The sequence below is a fragment of the Cavia porcellus genome, unplaced genomic scaffold, assembly GCF_034190915.1.
Source record: "Cavia porcellus strain 051 isolate PalLab524CR breed Dunkin Hartley unplaced genomic scaffold, mCavPor4.1 scaffold_1, whole genome shotgun sequence".
NCBI lineage: Eukaryota > Metazoa > Chordata > Mammalia > Rodentia > Caviidae > Cavia > Cavia porcellus.
Genome location: NW_026947484.1, coordinates 239,453,796 through 239,480,025, shown reverse-complemented (window position 1 = coordinate 239,480,025; position 26,230 = coordinate 239,453,796). Strand labels below are relative to the sequence as shown.

Here is a 26,230-nt window from a genome sequence, read left to right as displayed (position 1 = left end):
GGAGGAACTAGTAGACGGAGAAGTCTTTCCCGAGAGCTAATCAAACAAGACCTCTGAGCAGGAGGAGAGCAGGTGGCGTTGGCATGGCTGCGTTTGCCTCCCCCTGCTCATGTTTGATAAGGTTTTTGGGAACAGAACTGCATTCTTTCCAAAACCAGGCCACAGGTCTCTCCAAACTTTGGTTTCCCAATCTGGCTTCTGTAATGTCAAATAAACAAAGAACTTTGCCTCAATGAAACCATCAGCAAATATCTCTTTGCTCTCCTCGGGACTGTGGTGTCACACAACCTCTTCCTGATTGTCTCTTCCTACCAAAATAAGAGTTTAATGGTTCAGTGGCGCATATGGTGATGGTGTGGGAGCCAGGAGTTCTGGGGCAGAAGAGGAGGCTGGTCCTCTTGTGGGTCCCCGAGAAGTAATGGGATCGAGAGCACAGGATATCTGTACCTGAAATTGGCGAGGGCACCAGGTATGAAAGTTTCCTCTCCTTCTTGTACTTTCTAGGAAAAATGGAATAAGGTAATCTCATGAGAACAGACAGCAAATTCAGGTAAAGGCCTTGAAATAGCACCTGCATAGAATAGACAGTGGAGGAAATACTAACGATTACCAGAAGGTAGGAAAAGAAGTAATCATTCTCTCCATGAACTGAACGGAAACTTTGCTACACCGGGCCCTAACCGGGCGGACAGCTGAGCTCCCCAAGGCCACGCAGCTACCTGGTGACTGATTCAAGGCTGGAGACCTGGCTTCCTGGTCCTGGAGCAGTCTCCCTTATGCTCACCTCCTTCCCTGCAGGAAGAGGTCCAGGACCAAGAAGGGGCCTCAGAGCAGTGATGGCCCCTGGAATTGCAGTAGCCCTTCGATGGCTCCCTGACCGCTACAGATCCCGTCTTACGCTGCTTCGTTCATTCATTCTGTGAGGCTGTCTCCAGAAAATACAGAAAGCTCCAACAGTCTTTGTTTTTAAAGGATTCAATTGCAATAGGGGCAAAGATATGCAGAGGTATAAGTTATGCAGCAAGATAATCATTTGTATAAAGTGAAATGCATCAGAGAATTTAGGTGCCTCTCTATGAGCAATCAGAACCCATCTACAGAGCTTCTGACAAGGTTAGTAAATTTATGAATGACTAACATGAATGAAGCCAAAAAACAAACAGACAAAAAAGATGCAGAATACTTGGAGATTACAGCAAGAAGAAAAATATCTGCCTGGAAAGATCAGAAAGGTCTTCAGAGGAAGTGGTGTTGGATGGGGGCCTTGGGCATGATTAGGCAACAGAATTAGAATGTGACATTTCCCCTTCTCCATAAAGCATTACTTTCTAAATGTAAATATATGAATACCTGTATAAAGGTAATACATTTTTTATGAAATACAGAAAAAAGGTGAGTTAAAAGTGAGTCCAAAAGGCAAGTGTTCCGGGCATTTCCAGTCTTGTTCTTCCCAAGGCTGATGAAGAGGAGGAGGGCTTGTTTCCAGAACTACGATCACGCAGGAACGCCTCTCTTTCTCTGAGTCACAGAGGAAGGCCGTCCTCCTGTGGAAGCGCTGCAGTGATCGGATTTGGAGATTTCTGGCTCCTGCTGCCACCCGTGACTTGTGCGTCTGGGGAGACCCTGAAGACCCAGTGGGATAGCACTGCATGGGCTGGGAGAGGCCACTGCAGGGCTCTGGGCTGGGCAGGACAAAGGGATTAGAACTGGGGAGGAGGAGCTTGGGTGGGTAACCAAGCAGCTCTGCATCTTTTTCTTCTCACCAGGAATGAAGGGGTGCCCATTTGTTCACAGCCACATTATCTGTCTCCTGATTAGCGCTGTCCAGGTGGGGTGACGCATTATCTTACTGTGGCTATGATTTGAGTCCCCTGTGGCTAATGCATCTTTTCATGGGTTCTTCAGCCATGCGTGTATCTTCTTTGGAGAAAGGTCTGTTCTGATCCTTTATTCATTTTAAAACTGAGTGAGTTCTTAGTTTTTACTCCCTGTTATTTGTTTTCTTTTCATTACAAATGCATCCTGCATTCTTAACTCGAGGATGTTAGTCCAGAAACAACCTTTACCACCAAGAAACCAAGGTCACATATTTTTTTCTAAGAGTTTTACAGTTTTAGCTCTTCTACGCCAGTCTGTGGTTTATTTTTAGTCATTCTTTTTCGTATGGTTAAAAAAAAAGGAGTCTAATGTCACTTTTTAAACATCAGTTTTTAGAACAGTTTTACATTTAGAGAAAATTTGGGAACATGGTACCTAAAGTCCCTTACACTCCAATGCCCAGAGTCTCCTATTAGTATGACATATTTGTTAGAGTTAATGAACCAACAATGGTACATTATTATTAACTAAAGTCCATGATTTATTCAGATTTCCTAAGTTCTATAGAGAAAATTTTTTCTGTTTCTTCAGGAGAGACGTTGTGTCTCGGATTTTTCTGCCTGTGTAGTGTAGTTTGTCAGTGTTTTCTTGCTTTTGTAGACCTTCATGGTTTTGCGAGGAGGAGCCCCCGTCAGGTGGATTGTAAATGTGGTTGTAATGCATCCCTCCATTGTGACTCACAGATGTTTTCCTTGTGGTTAAACTAGGCCAGTGGTGGTGAACCAGTGGCACGTGGTCTGCAGTGAGCTCCTTCCTGGCACGCGTGCCAGGCTGTCCCAACACCACCCCAGCAGCCCCAGAGTCCGATGATCATGTACTTAGTAGCGGTGCTAGGTGAGGCTGTCAGGAGGGGTTTGGGCACTGGGGCTCTGAAGGCTCATCATCCCCAACCGAGGATTACAGGGCTTCAGACCAGAGCTGTGAATTTTTCATGGGAGACCCCAGAGAAGAAGAGACGTTTCCACCACAGCATACTGAGTGCAACACTGTCAACCTGACATTACCATCGATGCTGACTTGGATCACCTGAACAAGGTAAGCTTTGCTGGATTTCTCTGGTGTAAAGTTGTTCTTTGTTTCTCCTCCTTTTCATGTTCTTCTTCTCTCTTTCTCCTCTTTCACAGCACTAGGGATTGAACCCAGGGCCTTCACATTGGTCCACACCCCTAGTTTTACATTTTTTTTTTTTTATTTTGAAACAGGATCTTGATAAGTTCATAAATTTCCCAGGCTGGGCTCAAACTTGTAACCCTTCTGCCTCAGCTTCCTGGAGTGTTAGGGTTATAGGCGTGGGCGACCATGTCCGCATTCTGCTGAGCCCTTTAGAAAGAAGTCTCTATGTGCCTCCCACTTTTGAGGAGTAGGAAATCGTAGCACACCTCCTTGAGGATGGAGAATTTACATCAAGTATTTGGAAATTTCTGCATAGGAGAGTTATCTCTTCTCCTTATTTACTTATTTCTTAATTATTTATTTATACCAGTATATTTATACTTCAGATTATAACCTAGGATTACTCTTTTGTTGTTCAGTTTCTTCCAGTTTTGACTTTTGGGAATTGTTTTCACTTGTATCCTGTCTAGCCTCTCTCTGTCTGTCTATCTCTCTGTCTTCCCCCTATCTCTCTCTCTCTCTCTCTCTCTCTCTCTCTCTCTCTCTCTCTCTCTTCTGTCTCTCTTTGTCTCTCTGTCTCTCTCTCTCTCCCCCTGTCTCTCTCTCTCTTTCTCTCTTCAAGGCTGGAAACCTGGCTTCCTGGTCCTGGTCCTATGTCTCTCTCTCTCTCTCTCTCTCTCTCTCTCTCTCTCTCTCTCTCTCTCTCTCTCTCTCTGTGTAACTTTTTGTGCAGGCATAGAATCAGATGTTTCTCCAAGGGTTCCTGGGTTCCTATTATTGGACAATGGTATTAGTAATTGAGGTCTGGGCACAAGGTTAGTCTTTGCTACTTAGGTATCATTGTCCAGCCTTCTCTCCTGACAGAACAAGGAAGTATGTGTGTTTATGAACTTATATCCAGGCGCACGTATATGAATATTTCTATATGTAGCATCTTCATCTATATTAAGATAAATCTACTTATGAAGTATACTATGTCTTTAACCCTAATCCATCCCCATCTAAATCATCCTGCTATGTTTCCTCTGCTGATTTCTAACAATGAAAAACCTCGCTTCCACCATCCATGGAATTCTTTACTAAATTCTTCAGTTTCCCTGCACAGCAGGATCCGGACTGTTGAGTCCCACTCCCACTGGAACACTTTATCAGCTGGAACATCGGGCCTGCACACAGTTTCCTTAGCTTTTAGTTTTACAGATTCCATCATTTCCAAAGGGACTCAGGTCAGCACCGTACCCCTGCTCCCTGCGGTGAGGGTGGTTCACACCTATTTAATATTATATTGATTTGTAATAGTATTCATTCCATTCTGGGATTTCTCCGACCTCCTAAATAAGTTTTTAGTAGCTGCATACATGAAGATTTGCTCTTAATGCTGTAAAGTTCAATAGCTTTTGACAAGTACACGATATCATACACACAGGATTACGGTAGCGCATCCAACGGTTTCCTCTCTCCTAATGTCACCTTATGTCACTTACTCAAACCTTCCCCTTATGTCCCCAAATTTTTGGCAACCATTGATCTTTTAACCATCTCTACCACTGTGCTTTTCCAGAATGTGATGCAATTAAAATCATATTATGTAATTTCACATACATCCCCTTTTCAGATTGGCTCCTTTTATTTAGTAATAGCATTAAAGATCCCTATATGCCTTTTTGTGGCTTGATGGCTCGTCTCTTTTCTACCACTGAGTGGAATTCCTGGTGTGGATGTGTTGGGATTTGTTTATGCATTCATCTGTCGCTAGATGTTGTTGGTTTTAGTTATTGGCAATTATGAGTGTATCCACTGTAAGTATTGCTACGCAGGCTTTTATGTGGACAGAAATTTTCAAAAGCAACTTATTAAGAATCTAGGAGGGCAATTGGTAGAGTATGCAGTACAACAGCTCATAGTGGCTGTGCCATTGTCCATCCCTACTGGCAGGAGCATGATTTTCTTTTGCTTCATAACTGGTATTGTTAGTGTTTTGCACATTCTAATAAGGGTATAGTAGATTAACGGCTTACTTTGTAATTCTCAAATTCTGAGATTATGCTAATTTTGCTAGCTGTATGTCTAGTATGGTGGGGTGTCTGTGCAGATCTTTTGCCCATTTTAAAATTGGGTTATTTTCTTATAGTTGAGTTTAAAGAGTTCTGTGTTTATTTTGGACACATGCTTTATTAGATATGTTTTGCAAGTATTTTTCTCCCAGTCTCTGTGTTATCTTTTCATTATCTTAGTGGTGTCTTTAACAGAGGAAAACTATAATTTTAATAAATCCCAATTTATGTTGTCTCCAGTGTAAAAAATAAATAATAGTAATTAAAAACTGAAAGAATAGTAAGATCCAAAATGTACAATAGGTATTGTAGTAATCAAAGGGAAAGAAAGTGCTCAAAAGGAAACAACTTGTAGATGTGCATATATAACTGTGTGTGTGTGTAAGTGTGCAGACAGATAACCATACCCCTAATTCTCTGTTAGTTCATCCAAAAGAATAGTTTGTGCAGTCGTTGCTTGATTGTGTGCTCATTTCTTATGCTTTGATTTTGTAACCTGAACAACTACTTCTAAGATAACGATGTAATATATTAACTGGTGTTGATTTGTTCCTGTTTTTTTTTTGAAATTCTGTATTTCTATAATTTTTTGTTTTCCTTTTTAAAAATAAAAAAAATTAAAATAAATTCCAGTTTATTATTTTCTTCTCTGTTTTCCTTTAAAAATTTTATATATTTGGAAATTTGGATTTTTGCTTATGACCCTCTTGGATGATTTAAACTGTTTAAGGTCTCTGTCCAGTTTTATATTTTTACACACAAACTGTTGGTTGAGCTAGCACAGTTTGTTGAAGTTAACAATCCTTTTTCTATTGGCTCCTTTTTGTTCCTTTGTCAGAGACCAGTCGACTCTGTGTGTGGGTTATTTCTGGGATCTCCATGCCGTCTTCATGATCTTTCTTCTATTTTTTCTCCAGTACTACACTGTTTTAGTTATTGTCTCATCAAAGTAAGGCTCAAAGTTAGATAATTCCAATCTTCTGACTTTATTCTTCATTATTGATGAGCTATCCTAGGTCTTTTGTCTTTCCATAAAAATATTAGTATTAACTTATTGATATGTATACAATTATTTCTTGAGATATTCATTAGGATTATCTTGAATATATATATTGAATTGTATAAAACTGATGTACTAACAATGTTGAGTATTCTAGCCCATGATCATGGAATATTTCTCTCTGCATTTAGAGTTGTGATTTTATTTATCAGAATTTTGCAGACTTTTGTGCATAAATCCAGAAACATATTTTGGTAGATTTATTTCATTTTTGGGTATTATTATAAGTAAGATTTTAAACATTTCGAATTCCAGCTGTTGTTGATCTACAGATAGGCAATAGACTTGTGTGTATTAATTAGTCATGTACCCTTTAGATTTGCTATAATCATTTATAAGTTTCAGGAATTTTTTTGGTATCATGGATCAAATCCAGAAGCACTCTACTACTGAGCTACATCCCCAGCCTGTTTTACTTAATTTACTGTATTCTGAAGCAGAGTCTTGCTAAGATGCCTGCATGAGAGTTGAGCTTACAATCCTCCTGCCTCAGCCTTCCTGAATGCTGGAGTTAGGGGTATGTGCCATTGCTCCTGCCTGAGATTATTTAATTTTTGGTGATTATTTGAGATAACCCTACCCTGGCAGTCATGTCATCTGTGCACGAAGATGGTTTTTCCTTCCCAACAGGTGCGTGTTTTTATTTCCTTTTCTTGTCCAATCGCACTGGCTAGGACCTGTAGCCCAGTGCTGAACAGGAGGAGGAAGAGAGGAATGTCGTTGTTCATAATATACAGCAGAAATACCTGGTCTTTCAATGTTATGTTTGGTTCCTTTTTATCTCCTAACAAGTTGAAGAAATTCATCCGTATTCTTAGTTTGTTGGATTTTGCCAAATACCTTCCTACATTAATTGTTGTTGTTGTGATTTTTCTTTTTTGGCTAGTTAATGTGGCAGGTTATATTGATTTAAATGTCGCGTCAGGTTTGCACAATTGAAATAATTCTTCATTACTCATGTCTTGTAATTCTTTTATATGTTGTTAGCTTTTATCTCCTAACATTTCTAAAGGCATTTTATTCCTAATATTTCTTAAAGGACTTACATTCCTGAGAGATACTGGTCTGTTATTTTCCCTCTTGAATGTCTTTAGAGGATGGCACCAGTTGGGTGGTGGCTAAGTGTTCAGGAGGGGAGCGTCCTGTGATCCTGTGGCTGAATTTGACTCTTAGAGAGCCTGAGCCTTGGTCTTCACAAGTGCGTATTACTGCACCTTCTGAATTTAGGGCAGACTGATAGGCAGAGGGCCTGGAGCAGGACAGTGGTTCCCCCCGGTGAAGCCTTTACCCTAAAAAGCAGGTCTTGCTAGTGGAGAATGCTCAAGACTAATTGCACAAAAGAAACTTTTTTCCTGCTGTACATGAGCTGGGTCCTGGCTCCTCACTGTGAGGACACAGCGGGCCTGCTGAACGTCAAGCTCCTGAACCTGCGAGCTTGCAGGTCTTTCTCTACATGGAGGCTCTGGGCAGTTTTCTTGTCTCCTGGGAGACCACTGCGCTTTCGGGGTTTGCCAAGGCTGCCTTGTAAGGGTTCCTGTCAGTCCGTGGCTCCATCTCATGGCTTCTGCCCTGGCAAGCAGGTCTCAGTGACTCTCTGGATTCAACTATGTCTTTAAATTTTGGGTTTGTTGCTAACCCTACAACCTCAACTCCCTGAAGCGTCCGTAAACAGCCATTGGTTTTTACGTTTGTACCCCTGAGCCTCACCCCATCACTGTAAGACTGTAAGTTTCAAGCTTTTGTATGTAGGGCCTAAAGTTCTGACTTCTCCCTTTGCATTTGGAAATGTAATTACGGGGCAGCAATCTGCTGAGACCACTGTTCTTTCCCTGCTCAGTCTTCTGACACTCTTGGCAAAGGGCATTTGACATAACTGTGGGGGCTTGTGTGGGGCTGTCAATTCCACCCCACTGATCTGTATTCTCCTTTTGCATCACTCCTGCAGTCTCTTGGCTGCGTGGTTGTGCAGAAAGTTTTGAAAAGTGTGAGGCCCCAGCTCCGACGTTGTTTTCGGCTGTTCTGGCTCAGTTGTGTTTCCGTGTGAAGTTTTGGACAGCTTGTCAGTTCCTCCAGAGAAGCCTGATGGGATTTTGAAATGGTTCCCATCGAATCTGTAGCTCCATTTAAGAGTTCTGGCTGTATTAACAATATAAATCTTCGGACTCCTACTACTCAGGCCTTCCTCGGTTTCTTCCCATGGCGTCTTTGCACTTTGAGAGGCAAATATTATGCTTCTTTTTAACTAAATATTTTATCCCTTTGAAGTTATTATAAATCAAATTGTTTTATTTTTGGATTGTTCACTGGTAATCTATAGGAGTAAATGAATTTTTATATATTGATCAGATATCCGGTAATCTTGCAGGACTTATTTATCAGTTTCATCTTCTTTTCAGATTTCTTATTTTGTGGTGCTTCTTTTAGAGTAAGCAGTTAAGGCTTTCGATGACGCAGGCAAATAGGATTTTCAAATGCCCATGAGAGTTAGCAATCTGATCTATCGTTATATGGAGAGAGCGCACTCACGTTGGTGATGGCAAGGTAAGCTGTGGCTGTGGGAGTGCCCGCGTGGAGTGGGGCGCTTGGCGACGCTCGTGGTGAGCAGAAGGAGACAACGAGCCAGGAAAGAAGGATCTGACCTCAGCGAAGAAAAGAAAAGAGAGAGCTGAGAAGGGGAGTGTCAGAGTGAGAAGGGAGCGGGTTGCCTCCGGGACTGGTTTTGAGACACTTTTAGGTTTATCTTGTCTTGGAATTTGGGAAACGGGCTAGAGTTATAGGAGTCAAAGAGCAAGTGGACTAGAGCACCTCGTAAAACTGGTGACAAAATGCCCTGAGCTGACGCCAGGTCTTGATTCCAGCTTCTCCAGGACAGAGTGAAGACTTCAGAGGAGTGTAGCTTGGAATAATTATCTGGAAAACAATTTGGACTATGGGAATTAAAGTAAGTCTTCTTACAGAAACTTTTTAAATGAAAATTCTCCAAGGTTTTTTTTTTACAGTGAATTTTATTTCAAAGTCTTTTAATAAAATTTTGTATATTACAGAGACAACTAAAATCAGAGCAAAATAAAATCAGGTGTATAAAAACCTGTGCTGTGTTCTCACCTTCTGGATAGTTTGCCAGGAAAGCCTAAGGGAAATTCTAATTAAGCACTATGTGAACTATCCTGTGTCCAAAACTCAACTGATTTTGTGCCGTCACCCCTACTCTCTTCCTGTCTCTGACATGCATCAGAGGGAAAAGAGTTTCTTTCCAAGCCTCTAAAGCGGGTAGGACACTTGCTGTGTACTTGCTAGGAGGATCTCATTCCTGCCATGAGATTTAAAAAGAAACCTTGAAATACATTCTCTGATTTAAAAATAAGACATCAGCTTTCACATGAAAACCCGTAATATGTTCCTTAACATCTATTCCAATCAAAAGTAAATCTTGGGCAAGTGTATTTTCTTTTTCCAGAATTGCGCTTTTGCACATAGGGTGCTGCGAATTCATATGCTGAAGTCCAAACCCCTGACGTGGTGTGTTTGGAGCTGGTGCCTTTGAGAGCTAATTAGAGCTGGATGAAGTCGTCAAGGTGGGGCCCCCCACTACCGTTTTCTTTCGTGTTTCTTTTTGATCCTCAATGATTTCAATTTTTTGTATTTATATCTTAGATCAATCTGGAGTTTATTTTGGCAGAGGGAGTAAGGAAAAATCCAACCTTAATATCGTTTGCTAACGCCATTTATTGAAGAATCCATTTTCTGTATTGATTTGAAGCGCCGCTTTGTTGTATGCAAATTTCCCACACATACGGTCTCCCTCTCTACTTTCTACCTCATTGATCTGCACGTGTACCAGCATGCTAATTTCAAATGATTTCACGTTCTCAAAGCAGTGTGCTGAGACGCAGCGGGTCTGGAGTCAGTGTCTGAAGCAAAATGTGCACCCCGTCATTCCTTTGTGTGTGATGAGATGTCTCCGGTATTGGCTGCTGGCTTCCATCCCTAAATTGAAGTCACAGAAGAGAGGGGTGGCAGGGGCTTAGAACTGTGCTTAGCAAGTAACAAAATTTCCATAAGGATTCTTGGTCAAACGGATGGGCTTTGGTAGCTGGGAAAAGGAAGCATTGTGAGCAACATTTTGGAGAGAACTTGAGGGAAGAGATTCTGGTGTTACCGTCTGTGTTGCCGTAGGGGTGATGAATACAGAGATGAGACTGAAGGAACTGAGACTTACTGGAACTAGAATTGCTTAAGAGTGTCCCTAATACTCTGTAAGTTTGGGGTGAAGTCACTTTTTGGGTAGGGGATACAAAGTACTCAGGGTAGGCTCTCAAAATATACGACAGTCCAATTGCAGCGGAAGGAAGGAACACACACTGCTGATGGAGCTGCAGCTCCAGGTTCCTCCTGCCCAGTCAGTGCCTTCTAGGGAGGAATTTGAAACTGATAAGAACAGATACTACACTTGATCTCATCCTAGAGGCTGAGAACGGCTTTTGCAGCATCAGCCGAGGCAGTCCAATAGCATCGTGGAGCTCAAAGCTGCCTGGGAAAGGGAACCCACCCTGAGACAGGTGAAATTCCAGGGCTACCCAGCTGGCAACGGGCTGAACCACGGTGAACACTGTGTGTCTGAGTAGAAGGAAGTGGCTGTGTTCCTACACTTTTACTCCATTAGGGAGAAGTTTTCAACGGTGATAATAACAATTTCCCTGTTACCTTTCAATATAGCATCTTTGGAACCTAAAGGAGTTCTTGTTTTTTTCTTTTTTAAAAATAATGATTAAAGTAATAGTTACAATAAAAAATCTAAAATGTTTCCTCAACGGTACAGAATACTAAAAGAAAAGGAGATGCTTAGCTGTTTGACATTATTTTGGATAAATGTGCTTTTCTGACAAGTGAGTGGAAGGTCTGTAACACACTTAGAGACCTTTTGGGGTGTGTGTGTGTGTGTGTGTGTGTGTGTGTGGTAGGCTACATTTCTATAATGAAAAATGTCCTTAAAACATAGTTAGCTAGTTTACATTGTATAGTGTGTTAAGTATTCTTTAGTCAACATTATTTGTTTAAAAGCATGAGAAATTAACTTAGATTCATTTAACTTAAAAAAGAGATTTGTTTTGGAAAAGCGGATGCTATTAAATGGATTCCAGGCATGACCTGAAGAATTGGTTAAAAGAAACTTTGGATCCTTAAAGACAAGAGTCCACAAACTTCCTGCTTCGAGTTCTACCGAAAGCTAACATTACCTTCAAATTCCAGTGTTCGTGTTCTTCAGATTTAAGAAAAGGTCAGGTGTCTGGGCCTGGACTCCGTGAGAGGAAAGATTCACGTGTTACACAACCATTCCTACCCTTGACTTGCAGGGTTAATGTGACCGTGGCTGCCAGAGCGATCCGAGGATCCAGCAGGCTTGGTTTTCGGAGGATGAAACGTGAGCACGGGTGAGCGGAGCAATCAGGAGCAGAGCCAGGGATACGGCTACAAATGAAGGTGCACCAGCAGGGCTTCTGCTTCTCTTTCCCTCCACGTCCCTTGATGTCACCTTTGTCTTTGCTCTGAAATGTGGCATGTTAGAAGAGACTTCTAAGTGACCATGACCTCCTCAGCCTGACTGTGGCTAAACGCAACTTTTGACCTCTCCCCCAGAACAGTTAGGACAGAGTTATTCTCTTTATTGAACTCAAAGTTTCCTGTGGTTACTCCATGTCCGTAGGTGAGTCCTCACCTGAGTGGTGCATCCCAGATAACTGTTTTCTGTACAGTTCTTTTTCAGACATCACCGTTATTCACTTTACCATTTCAAAGGAAATTTTTCTATAACAAGGACACCCTCAACAGAGGCCAACAAGCATGGTGTTTTCTGCATGGTTCAAGGTCATCATTAAACTTTTCCCTTTCTTCCAAAACCATTTGTTAAGCAGACATTAAAGAAAGTTAATGTCTTTGATAGACAATGCAATTTCTGTATGAAACAGGAGTGGTGTCATTTTCATTTACTTTTAAATAATTAGAAATTTCAATTTTGATATTACCTTTATCAAAGAATTAGAAGTGACCTAAAATCTATGTACCTGGGGTCAATTTTTTTAATGAACATTATAGCATATGTGACTTGTTCAAGGTCATAAGAAGGTAGCTTCTGAAGCCAGGGATCTGGAATAGTTCTTATGATGCCACCATTCATGACTCATTCCATTCAGGGGTGTGTTCTAGTGCAATTGGAGGTTCTTGGAACCTCCAATTTCAGTGTAAAGTTAAGGAATTGATTAAACACTATGTAATCTCTGACTTCCCACCTATGTTAAAAATTTCAAGGCTTCACATTACCTTCCAAACTTCATCTTTCCTAACTCCTTTATACAAATCTATCTTCATTTTTCATATGTTTATACCATTTTTGCTATTAGAGGTACATTTCAATATCATTTCAGAAAGTATAAAGTTCAATATTAAAGTACTAAGGAGCAAAAGACCCTTTTTCCTTTCCTTAAATGGAATTAATTCAGTGTTTCTTGTTCCATAAATTGTCACTGATAATTATTAATTTGATGAAATCATTTATGTACAAATACTACAAGACAATGAGAAATTACATAGCAATAGATAAAATCTTAGAATAAAATACTCTGAACTAAGTATGCACAAATGAATAAGATATAAGAATGTAATAGAAAAGCACTTATGCCCGAGGAGTTAATTATGCATGCCCCTAGAGGTAAAATTATATTAGAATTACTGCCTCTCCATTCTGTTTGAGTTCAAAGACCTTCATATTATGCTTTGCTTTTACATTGGGAATTTTTCCCTAAATGTAACTCTTTTATAATCTTAATTACTTTATCATTTCTTTCAAGAAAAGATTTGAAATACTAGGATGTAACTTATGATTATGAAGCTTTACAAAATTCCAAACTGAGATTCTTGATCAGAATCATCTTAGCTTGTGCTTTTCTGTGTAGTTTGTTTTTGTAGTATCACCATTTTTATTTGCTTTGCCATTTTAAAGGAAATTTTTCTAGAATGAGGAAATCCTCATCAGCAGACAACAAACACAATTATTTTCTTCATGATTTAAGATCATCATGAAACATTCTTCCTTTCTTTCAAAATCATTTATTTAGTAGATACTGAAGGAAGTCAGCTACACAGACTCTGTGTAGAACAGGAGTGGCGTCGCTTACATTTACTTCCAGTAATTGGAATTTCAATTTTGACATTATCAATGAATTATTTAGGAGGGACTGAAGTCTAGACACCTGGGTTCAGTTTTAAATTTTGAATTTTAATATACAGTAGTCAGTAATGTGTGTGTATTTGTAACTTTCTTTATGGCTTTCTGTAGGACTCATATTTTTGCAAATGTTACCTGGATGAATGTGCAGACTGTGTATTCTTCGTTGGAGATAAGTTCTATTAGCATAAAACCGTTAACTGTGGTATTTAAACACCAGCCTCTGAGTGCAGGGATTCCAGGTGTGGCCCCATTCCTGGGTTTTGTGGGTTTACTTTGCTACCCACTCGCTTGTTTGAGCAGAGGGAGGGCAGGAGCGGGAAAACGCTGTCTAATCATGACCATGAAAAGCTGTGGCCCTGGATGATGGGTTGGGTTGTGCAGCAGGCAAGGTCCTGAGACCATGAGGGGAAAGCAGAAACCGCTCGGAATCTGGGGTGCTCTCCCTGGGGACGTGTCCATCAGCCATGCGGGAAGAGAGGTGGGCAGGGCAGAGGACCAGAACGCCTGCCCTGTTTTCACATTGTGCCTACAGCGAGGGTCCACCGCTCTGCGTCCAGTGCCTCAGTGCGGGCAGCACAAGGAGACCCTGGTGGCCAGCCGGTGCCCAGCCTGGACTCCTGTTGCTCTGATCTGATGTTCTGGAGCCCACACAGCTGGTCAAGTTCCAGGAGCGGCTCCTGAGTGCACAGGGGGTGTCACCTGAATCGTGGCATGCAGAGCAGCTTCCTGTAACCGAAACAATCACCCGAGCTAGGTTGTGCAGGAAATAAGCTTCTTGGGTGTTTTCCTGGCGCCACAGGAGCACAGTGCTCTGGGCTGCAAGCTGTTAGGCTTTCTGAGCTGAAGAAGTTTACTTGGCAAGAAGGCTGACATTGTTTTAATATGAAATGAGTGTCCCATTTATTTAAAAATCTGACATTTTCAAGGATATCACATAGATCTTTTGCAGTTGCTCAGTGTAATAAATTACAATTGTTACAGTAATCAAGTCCTCAGAGTACAATTATATTTAATAAATAAGACCATGACATTGTGTTGAATGTCATGCTGGATTTTACCGTTTATAATTTTAAGTATACTCAAATATTTTATTGGCTTGTAGTTTTCTTTTTTTTTAGCCTATCTTGTCCACTTTTGACATTGAGCTTATGCTAAACATAAACAGAAATTTCTCGGCTTTCTCTTTGGTCTTAAATAATTTATATATCATGAATTATGGGAGCTCTGTTTTCTGAAGGATGTAGTTTTTGTTCTCATTCTAATTTGTTAAATTGTTATTGACACAGTCATGTTCTCCATATTTTGTTGACTCACTCTTGGTAACATCTACTTTCTCATTAACTTATTTTTTTATTTAGGTTGTCAGATTTGTACTATGTCCCTTCTTTTTTATTGAGAATATTTTTCAGCCTGTAATCCCAGTACTTGGGAGGCTGAGGCAGGAGAATTGCTGTGAATTCGAGGCCAGCCTGGGCTACAAAGTAAGTTCAAGGCCAGCCTGAACTGCGTATTGAGACCTTGCCTCAAAAAGACAAAACAAACAAAATAAACAAAACGTAAAAGAATATTTTTCATAAACAGTCACATCTCCTTTTAAATATCTGTTATGCAGTCTGCTTTCTGCTTGAAGCTTCAGAGGGTTTATTTATGAACAGAGAATGTAAGTTTTAACAAATTTCTTGTTGTCTGGATTATTTTTACTTCTATTTTTATTCTTTTTTAATTTTATTTTTTCTAATACTATATCTTGGTGCTGTTCATTTAGTTTGTCTTACCAGAAGACATTTGAGATTGGAAACTTTCTTATATTCCACAAGTATTGATTTGTAGTATTATTTCAGTATTTTATTTTATTTTTTTGGTACCAGGAATCAACTTTAGGACCTTGTGCTTTCCAGGCAGGTTCTTACCCTGCTGAAGCTATATCCTTGGCCCTAAGTATTTTAAAATTATTCTTTTAATTCATAAAATTCATCATGAAAAATCTATCAGAAATGACATGCTGTGTACCTATTGCTAATTGCTACCAAATAGAATATCTTTACATCTCTCCATAGCTTTTGGATTATGTCGGGCTGGACCTTACTTCTCTTAAGCCATACTGTGTAAATGAACAAGGAACCCAGCCAACACCACGCTCCTCTCCAGCCATCTTGGTATTATTGAGATCCAACTATAATCATACACATCACTTTTACAATGATAGTTCTACTATAAAAAAGGAGTCTAATATTTTTAGGTAATCTTTTTCTTTTGCATTATTAATTAGAAAATACACATATCAAATTATATCTGCATTCAAACATTTGAATTTTAAAATTATCAAAATACGAGGGCCTTAAGCTATAAAGACTGGTATACTTTATTTTAAATATATAATTTGCCTTATGTGTAAAATGAAGTGTCTTATTAATTTGATATGATGACTTATGTTTTATTATCTTTATCTGTAGAATTAGTCCAGCTAGAAATTTAACATGATTATGAAAAACCTTAACTATTTGATTTACGTATTTTACTTTATTTTGGTTCCGGTGTTGAAATCAAATTATACTCCTAAATTATATCCTCTGTGTAGCTATAGGGGTTTAAAGATACAGTTTTGTCTGTGCTTCTCTAGTCACTTCATATATTAGAACTAAAGTTAATAAGCTTCCTCTCTACATCAAAACAGTTTGTGATATGGATTCCAGCAACAAAAGTTATATGCTTTGTGATATTTGGCAAATATCTTAACTTTTCTGTGCTTTCTTCAAATATAAAGTAGGTGTAATCATAATAACTATCTCCTGGGATTTGCCCAAGAGTTAAGAGGTCATGATATAAAGAACTTAGACTGCTCCTGGGCCAAGTGTTAGCGCTGAGTGTGTTAGCTATTTTTATTACAATCTAACAGGGATCATAGATGACTCTATTGAAAGCTTTATTGCTAATTTTCTTCTCATTTTTATAGTGCCCTTTCTGTGTGAGGAACATTATATATAAATTATCATTATCTTCTTCCAAATCCACTGATGTACGGTTATTACTTTCCACATGAAAATCTAAGAAAATCATTGTTCAAATTCACAAGGTAGCGATGGAATTGGTATTTGAATCATCATCTGTCTGTCACTAATATGTTTTCCCCCCCGTATCATTCAGCCATGACTTCATGAAATCCACTCTCTTTCTGCCATTGTTTGTCTTTTTATGCTGAGAGCGTTGCTCTTCACAGCAGCCACGCAGCACCATTGTCCTGGGACTGGACTGCAGGTAAGTGATGACGTTAATGAGCTACCGCAACTCATCTCTGCGTATTCCATGTATTTCACCAAAAAATACTCAGCCTTTGCATTTTTCTCTAGGTCTCCTCCTTTCAAACAGGTATGTAAGAGTTTCTGTCTCTAGCTTTTTGAGCAGCTGCTTGGCTTCGGTGCTATGTAGAAGCAAATGCTTACTAATGAATATTGCATCGGATCCAGGAGTCCCAGTTAGAATAGGAGGAAAATGACTGTTCTTCAATATGGGGAAAAGAAGAGTGCTCCCTTGACCTTAGTGTTACTGGGGTTTTGTTTGTGCTGATCAGAGACTCCTGCTCAGACTGAGTCTGCAGACACGTGCTCAAGCCTTCTTCATCACTTCTCTGGGATGCCCACCAGCCACCTCTCCCACCGAGCATTTCAAGTATCTGTTTGGTCTCTTCAACAGTGACTTCTGTAGTGCTCCTTTGACATCTGCATTCCCCATGTGCTCTCCTGAGCGGGAACATGTAATGGATGTTATCTTGGTGCTATGAGAAAAGCTGGATTCTGTGTTCTTAACCCCCAAATTGCATAAAGTCTACATTTGTTTTTTATCATTTTGATTATAAAGTGTAGCAGTCAGTGGTATTAAGTGCATTCACATCATTTTGCTTCCATCACTGCTGTTTACTTACAGGTTTTTCATCAATCTAAATTGAAACTCTGCCCACTAAATCCCACTGTCCGTCTCCCAAACCCTGAGAGCCACCATTCTGTGTAAGTACCGTGCACTAAACGATCGTGCCCCTGGAGCTCCAGAACCTCCATTCTGATCTCCCTGAGTCTGACTACTCTAGATATGTCAAATAAATGGGATCACACTGGTTTTGTCTCTTTGCATCTGATTGATTTCATTCAGCACAATATCCTCACGGTTCTCCCATATTATAGCATGTGTTAGAATTTCATTCCTTTTCATGTATTTATTTTTATCAGTGGACATTGAGTTTTTAAACCCATTTATGCTGTCAACAATGGTGCTGTAAACAATGGTGCTACACACTTCAGTTGATTACATTCTCCCTATTCTTTGGGTATACATGCAGAAGTAGAATTGCTCAAAGTTTTGGCAATTCCATGCTTAAATTTTTTGAGGAATTGCTCTGCAGCTCTCCATAACTAATGCAGCATTTTGTATTCCTATCAACACAAGGATCTTAATTTCTCTTTACCATCCCAATACTTTATAATAATTGGCCTAAATATTACGTCTGTATTACAAAAAGATAAATTGGAGTTTATAAATGTTATATCGTTTGTCCAAGGAAATATTGGAAAATGTGGAAAAGTGGAAAAGTCAAAACCATAACTCTATCCCTGATTCTTTTTTTTTTAAAGCAGAATTAAATCATCTGTTGTTTTTGAAAGTCTTCTCCACATACTCAGTGTACTCTGAGTCACAGGAAAAGGCAACACACATCAAGAGAGGGCTTCAGAAATGGAGACCTTTCTCTTCTCCTGTGTTTCTCAAGGTCAGAGAAAATAAATGGTTAAATAAGTAGTAGAAAATTTAAGTTAAGTATTAACTGAGAGATTGATATTAGGGAGATACTGGAAAGGGTTATTGAAGGTTACTGTGAAAGAGTTCAAGTCCTAAAAATGCTATGGATTGGATTTTATCCTACTAGATGTTGGAAGGCACAAGGAATCATTCACTGAGTCCTGGTTATTAAAAGCAAGTAGTAAACTGGATGATGTTATATCACTTTTTCAAATTCTCTTATTCTACATACAGGTGGCTGGATCTAGTGTGTGTGATGCTGGGATTGATTCATTGTGCAGTGATAGGCTCAAGGGCACTAGAATTAAGGGTGTTAGTGCTACCCACCCTGAGAAGCCTGAGTAAAATACAGGGGCTAGAAAGAGCTGTGGTTGCCCCTAACTTCCTTTGCTACTTTCTCCCTGCCATAAACTTTCTTTTTTCTGTGATGTGATGCCTGTCTGACATGCCACTATCCCTTGGAGCCAGCCAATTATTGACTGAAACTTCTACAACTGTGAGCTAAATAAAGTTTTCTTGCTTTAACTTTGGGTGTCTGGTACTTGGCCTCATTAAAGAGAAAGTAGCTAAGATAATTTCTTAAATGATATGTAGAATAAAAAGCCTTAATTTCAACATTGTCCTGGATATATCTGTAAAGTACTTGGAATGAATATTAATTAATTTTAATTATCATATTAAATGTAGTAAATTAGGAACTTCTTTTATAACATGAAGAAAGTAAAATGCACAAATAGTAAACATATAAAGGAAGAATAGCTGGTCTCACAGGGTCACTAAGGAGTATGCGATTATAGTTCTGCAGGATTGAGGAAGAACTGCTCAGTATGAGCCATGTACATAGACACTTAAGCTCCCTTTAGATTGCTCCAAGTTGGACATTTCATTAGTGGCAGAATCTAGTTGAATACCCAGATAATTTAACTCTGCGCTGGTTGTCTTTCTTCTAGATTTGCTACATTAAAACAGCCACCGTTTCTCCACTTCATGCTCCTGCAATGACACTCATAAACATTAAATCCCATGATTCCATGTCCAGTTTGCCTTGTAATCTGTGGCAAGTTGTGAACTCCGAAGGCCTTGGGTGGCTCCACCCTTCCAGCATTGCCAGCGGTTGTAGCTCCTATGGCTGCTCTCCTGGGATGGCTCTGCTTCCTCCTTGCAGCTTTCCTCAGATGATTCATGCTTCTGGCTTCTCCAAAGTTCTGTGGCGTCCACTGTACCTTTGGCTTTGCATTCACAGTTTCACACATTGCCCTCTCAGAGGCACCCTGCCTGGTCTCCCATGCCCTCTTCTGAAATCTGGGTGGAAGCCTTCCTGACCCCATGACTCTTGCATTCTGCATTCATCTAAAACCATGTGGCTGGTGCCAAAGTACGCTGTGAGCTGGAGCAGTAGCCAGGATTCCTTCTCTCTGGGCTGCAGTGGTTGAGCAACTATGACTAAATCCAGGAACAACTACCCTAGGCTACTGACATTCTGGAACATGGTGCTCTGGGAGTCTTTTCTCAGGGCAAAGTCACCCAGTGGTGACTTTGAAGCTTCAAAGGCTGGAATTCTGTTGATTCTCGTGATGTCCTCAGGCTACCTTTTCTGTTTTCTGAAATATTTGGTGTTTTTTGCTAACATTTTCAGCAACGAATTTCTCCTCTGTTCCATCTTTATAGGCCAAAACTTTACTGGAGCTTCCTTGCTGGCCAAACTCACAACATTTTAAATCATTCTTCTGGGCTCTTTGCTCTTGATTCTCAACATAAATCTGTCTAAAGGTTTCCAATAGGAGACATGCCACTGCCTCACATTAGTCTGCCTTGAAATTTTTTCTGCCAGATTAACTAGTTGCCGAACTTAATATCAATCTCAAGCAAAATCCCTGAACATGACCAAAATGCAGACAAACTTTCTGTCAAGGCATAATACACATTGTTTGGAGTCCAACAACCAATATAGTCCTTTTTTTTCTTTTAAAGAGAAAAAATAACAGTAAAACAGGATTTCAAAACAAGCTAGTAGGAGAATAACAATAATTAATGCATTAAATATTGTTATCTTCATGGTAGTTATTCAGAGTACAAGACATAGGGATGAAATATTCAATATTAGCACAAACCTTTCTTTTCAATGAAGTAAGAGAAAATATCTGTACAACCAATATCTTACTATTTTGTGTATAAATACTTTTTCTTTTTCTCTTCCTTTCTCCTTCACCCCACCACAGTGTATCTTTTCTTTATAAGAGTTTCTCCTTAATTCACAATATCTATTGTACATTTTGGATCTTATTTACTCATTCTGTTTCTCACACTAGTGAGACAATACAATGTATACATGTGTGTTTGCTTTATTTCACATATAATTATAGTCTCAAGTTGTATTCATTTACCTATAAGAGTCTCAAGTTTATCCTTCTTTATGGCTGAGTAGTATTCCATTATATAAGAAAAACCCATATCTTTTTTATCCATTTCTCAGTTGATGAGGATTTGTGTTGTTTCCAAGATTTAGCTATTACAAATTATGCTGCTATATACATGAATGCATATATATTTCTGTGGTATAACATTTTAAATTCTTCTAGGAAGGTACCCCAGAAGGGGAACAATTGGGTTGAATGGGACCTCTAATCCTAGTTTTTTGAAGAATCTTCACATTGATTTCCACAGTGGTTGCACCAGTCTACACTCCCACCAACAATGGAGAAGAGTTCCTTTTCCCCCACAGCCCCACCAGCATTTGATATTGGTTGATTTATTGATGATAGCCCTTTCTTTTGGAGTGAGATGGAATTGCAGCATTGTTTTAATTTACATCACTTGAATTACCAATGATGTCAAACAATTTTTATGTGTTTATTTGATATTTGTTTTTATTCATTTGGGAAGTGTTGTCTCAGATGCCCATTTTTGGACTGGATCTTTCAATTTGGGGAGCTTAATTTTTTTTGATTCTTTATATGTTCTAGATATAAGTCCTTTGTCTAAGGGTTACCTGGCTATAGTTTTTTCCCATTCTGTGGGTTATATTTTTACTCTGTTGGGGATTTGTTTTGTTGTGCAGAAGCTTTTTAATAAGGTGAGATCCAGTTTGTTGATTCTCTGTAGTATTTCCCATAAGGTCCAGGTTATGTTCATGAAGTCTCTGCCTATACCTATGTCTTCAAGATTTCTACCTATTCTGTCTTTCAGTAAATTTAGTGTTTGTGTTTTAATATATTTAATCCATTTTGACTTTAGTTTAATGCATGGGGATAGACATGGGTCTAGTTTTAGTTTTCATCATGTAGAAAGCCAGGTTTTCCAGCACCACTTATTAAAGAGGCTATCTTTCTCCTAGTGAACACGTTTGACTCCTTTGTCAAAGATAAGATGGCTGAGTGAGTTTGGGATTGCATTTACATCTTCTTTCTCTTCCACTAATCCTCAGGCCACCCCCCACCAGTACTATGCTGATTTTATCACAGTAGCTTTGTAAATATAATTTCAGGTCTGGAATTGTGATGCCTCCTGCCCAGAATCAGCGTTGTCCTTTTCCCAGAAGAAACTTCCTGATCCTGGTCTTTACTGGCAGAATTTCTACCAGCCTTCTGGTCTTCTGACCTCTGACCAGGATCTATCATACAGAACAGCCTAAGTTGTGCAGCTCTACTTTTTCAGCCACCATGCAGAAACCTTTCCTTTCTCTTTTGCTTCCCAGAAGCCAGCTCCAAAAGCTGCTAACCCACGTGGTCAGATACAGTCACAGCAATGACGTCAGTTCTCTGGGACCAACTTTGTCTTAGTTACTTTTCTTGTTACCAAGACAAAATCCCTGCTACCCAAGATTAAAGAAAGAAAGGTTTATTTAGCTTTCAGTTTGTGGAGGTTTCAGTCCATAATTGACTGGCTCCAAGGCAGGTTGGCACAGCAGACAGGCACTCAGGGGAGACAGTTCATGGTGAGAAGGCGGCAGCGTAGCAGGTGAGGGCTGACCGCAGCTCTTTATCCCTTGTGTCATATCTAGGCTACTTAGTGTGCGTTATCCAGGCTACTTAGGGTGAGTATAGCACTCGTAAGTACCCTTAAACTTACCGTTACTCTATGAATCAATCCCAGTGTCACACACTGTACATCCAGACACCTCTGCAAAAGCCTCACCAATGACTGCTCGAAGCTTTGGGGGAACATCTAGACATAAGCCATAACAGAAATGCTTACCAAGAAATTAAAAATACAATGTGCTATGTGAATAGAAGTGGTAATTAGAAATGTGTGCCTGAAACTAAAAAATATAAGCCAACTATTGACAAAAATTAGTGAAAGTATTATCTCTATCTTTCTTTCCTCTTTTATTCTTTTAAGCCCTTGTCGGGGCCCTAACATCCTAGTTAACAGTAAATAACTAGGCTTAGACAGCAATCACTGAAGCATCATTTAGTAAATATTCCAGGTTTTCCCATAGGTAAGCACTGTGGACCTGGAATACCGATCACACTTTTTCTTCCTGATGGAGTTTGGCTGTGGGATGCTCCCAAAGGTCTCTGTGTGAATGACACAGTCCCTAGAGTGGGAAGCGGTGGAATATTTAAGAGGAACTGTCTACCAAGTGGTCCTTAGGACTGTGGGCTTGTGCCCCCAAAGGGGATTGCCCACAGTTTCCAACTTGGCCCTCTTCTTGCTTTCTGGCAACAAGGGGAATGGTTTTGCTGTGTCATGTGCTCCTTATTTCAGGTACAAAAGTGACTGAGTCAACTGACTGGAATTCCCCAAATAGAGATCAGATAGCTCTTTTGATCTCAGATGTCTGTGTGATGGAAGTTGACCACTGTACTGCTTAATACAAGATATTTGGTCTTTAGAATCATACACCATGGAAGGCAGAGTTGGGGAGAGAACTTGGAGGTGATTCTGTCTGTCCCATCATTGCACAGATGACAAAAATAGAGTGAGGAGAGGCATTCATTTCTTTTTTATCACTTAAATTTCAGAGTTGGCATTTGTGCATTGCAATGTAAAGCTACATGGAAAGGCAAAGAGGTGTTCATTAATCCCAGACTCAGTGGGCTGACAGTCAATGCACATGCCTTTGGATGGCCACTGGGCTCATCCTCTTTCTTCTTTTTAACTTTTGGTACCAGGGTTCAAACTCACAACCTTGTGCTTGCCAGGCAGGTGGTTTTGCTGTCAACCTAAATCCTCAGCCCTCATCCTCTTTCTTACCCAAGTTTCCTGCTCGCTCTCTTCTTCTAAGATAATGTCATATATTATTAGAAAATACTCCTCAAAGATCTGTCTCTTTCCTTCCACAGAGGAACTGGGGACTGTTGGCACCCTAGACCTGGCATGATGAACAAAATCCACAGACCACCGTTCTTCTGTTCTTACTTACTTGACTGTTTTCTCTCAGTTTTAATTGCCTGGATTTTAGTGTCTGTGGTAAGATCTTTGGGGTAATGTCACACACCTCTGAAGTCCCTCTGCTGATTGCAGGCTGTGCACTCCAAGCAGTGACAGCCGCTTCTGGAAAGTGAAGAGGACAGGATTTTCTTGGCTCAGCCAGGACCTCACAGAGACTGCTGTGCCGTGTAAACTTGCAAACAGCTGGCTCGATTTCACAATTTTCACATCCATTTCATTTACCGTACTGGCCTTCTTCAAAAAAGTCTCTGTCCGGTATACTTAGATGTCCTGTGTGATCAGTTGTAAAACAAGATTTAAACATCTGAAGTGTGAAAGTACGATTTTCTTTTTCATTTTATAGCATTTAAATAATTTTACCATTTAATTTTAATCACAAAAGAACACGCTAAACAAAAGGTGTGGTGATAGAATTATGAAAAAATTCAATGCTTTTATACATGTTGAAATGTTCTGCAGTGAAAATGCATTTCACTTGCTTTGTGAGTTATAAACAAGGTTTTAAAGCACCTCATGAGCCGCGCTGGGAATTGTGGAACGCTGTGACCTTGCATCTCTATCAAGCCCTCACCTCTAAAATGAGGTCAGCACTGACTTAGAGGTTGTTGACTACTTTGGAGTTTCATGACTCAATGAAAAATCTGCACTCATCATTGTTTAGAATTAGTTTTTAAAAAAGAACTGAAAGGAAAACAATAAGAAAAGAACTTTTGCAAATGAGAAGAGGAGCAAGAGTTGGAGGGAGCAGGAGGAGAGGGGCAGGAGTAGGGGAAGGATATTGAAAACAAGAACCGAGATGTGATCCATACGTGTATCAACAACCACAATAAATGTCATCGTGATCACTGCAAACATGAACCAACAACAAAGGGGAAATAGATTTCTAAGTGCCGGGAGATGACTTCCAAACTAATTTTATCATCTACAACCCCAGATTTAGGGCTGGAACTTCCTGTGGAGCCTCGATCTGAGGAGTGGAGGTGACGGCCAGGACAGGAGCTCACAGCATCAACGCTTCGTCTTTGTGTTTCTCTGGTGTTTTGCTCTGGGTGTCTAAGCGAAATGCTCTTTGTTCTGTGTTCCAGAGTCAGAGGCATCTGTGCCACGTGGCATGTAGATTTATAACTCTGGCCAAAGGTTTCAACAGATACAGATTTTTTCAATCCAAAGTCCACTTGTGTGTGTGTTTTCAGAAATTAAAACAATACGTTTCTGTCTGCTTCTCTCTTAGCCCAGGAGCCCGTGGGACCTTGGCAGTGGTGAAGGACTTCTTACAGGTCTGGTGACAATGACCGTCTCCAGCAGGCTGGGGCTGCCTTGAGGTCACACAGGGCTTTACTTATTATTGTCTTTTTTTGAACTGAGGTGGTATCTGCCTTGAGACAGGCCGTGTCTAGAAACAAAGACACTGTACCTGTTACGATGCTTCCTAAGTTGGCTTAAGTGGAAATAATCTAAAGTCTTCTTGCCTGACAGTTCACTATAATGTTGTAATTGGAGGAGTTACCCAGCAAAAGTATGAGTTAAAAAACAAAGAGGACAAGGGCTAGGATTAGGTCTGGAATATGCAAAGAACGCCAGACAGTTTCTTATTTAATACCCACAATCTAGGTACACGATCTGAAAGATGAATCAGAATCTTCGATGGCTCAATTACCCTGACCCCCACCCTGCCACACTCCTCCCATGCAGACAGGTGACGGCTACGGTGCACGAGTTCTTCCACACCCTGCGGGTGTCACCGAGCAATTTTTTTTTTTTTTAGCATCTCACATATACATGGCTGGACTAATACATAAATCTTACGGGGGTACCCAAAAAGGAAAACATGGTTCACGTGTCTGAAGTCTGCTAAACAACACTTCAGACAAATTTCACTCAGAGTCAGCCTAATGAAACTGAAACCTCTCTAGTGCACAAGTATGTGTAAGAAATCCACTTTGAGTCCAGCCCAAAGCTGGTGAAGCTAGGTACTACAGTACAGGGTGGTTTACCACTAGGTTTTGTGGCAGAACCCAGGTATGCAGCTAACCTTTGAATTACCTAATCTGGGAAGGTGCCGGTTGACCTAAGAAACAGCTGAAAATGAAACTCTGTGCACCAGAGATGGAAAAGTACACCTTCTTATATTTTCATAAGAAATCCTTGAAAACGAAAGTGATATGAATCAGTTCTGTTTTGCTCTTGAGAAGTTTACCATCTAGAAGGAAAGCAAACAAAGAGTAGCAACCTTAAAAAATAATTTAAGTGCTGTCTAAGTGTATATCAGGGGACTCTCAGAACTCGCAATCCAGACAGAAGGTGAGGGTCAGAGAAGGGGAGGGTCTCTAACTAGTTATAAGAAATTCAGAGCACAGTTGTTACATCTTTTTTTGAATATGACAGTTGCCATCTAAATAAATCAAACAATAAGAAAGAACTAATGCTTGATACATTGTTTTATTATTTTTAAAGTTGTATGTATTTATGGGGTACAGTGTGATCACTCAGTATCTGTAATGATCAAATCATGGTAACATTTGAGTTTTCTTAAACACTTACCAATTCTTTGTGTTGGGAAATGTCAAAGCCTTCTAAAGGATTAAAATTCTTTGCCAAATGTGTAAGAAATTGCTTTCATCTGTGGTGTCAGTATTTTTGGGATCTCAATACCTTTCTCTTGAATTAATACTCTTCCTTAATTTTTTAAAATAATAATTCACTTCTTTCACATCTTCCAAA

At 39.9% G+C, this 26,230-nt stretch overlaps 1 long non-coding RNA gene across 1 annotated transcript; it reads left to right on the top strand.

The window, feature by feature from the left end:
• Nucleotides 1-290: 290 nt before the first annotated feature.
• On the top strand, nucleotides 291-26,230 carry LOC106028368 (uncharacterized). Its single transcript, XR_002791999.2, has 3 exons — nucleotides 291-2,913; nucleotides 11,460-18,086; nucleotides 23,401-26,230. It is a non-coding gene; the product is annotated as an uncharacterized LOC106028368 (long non-coding RNA).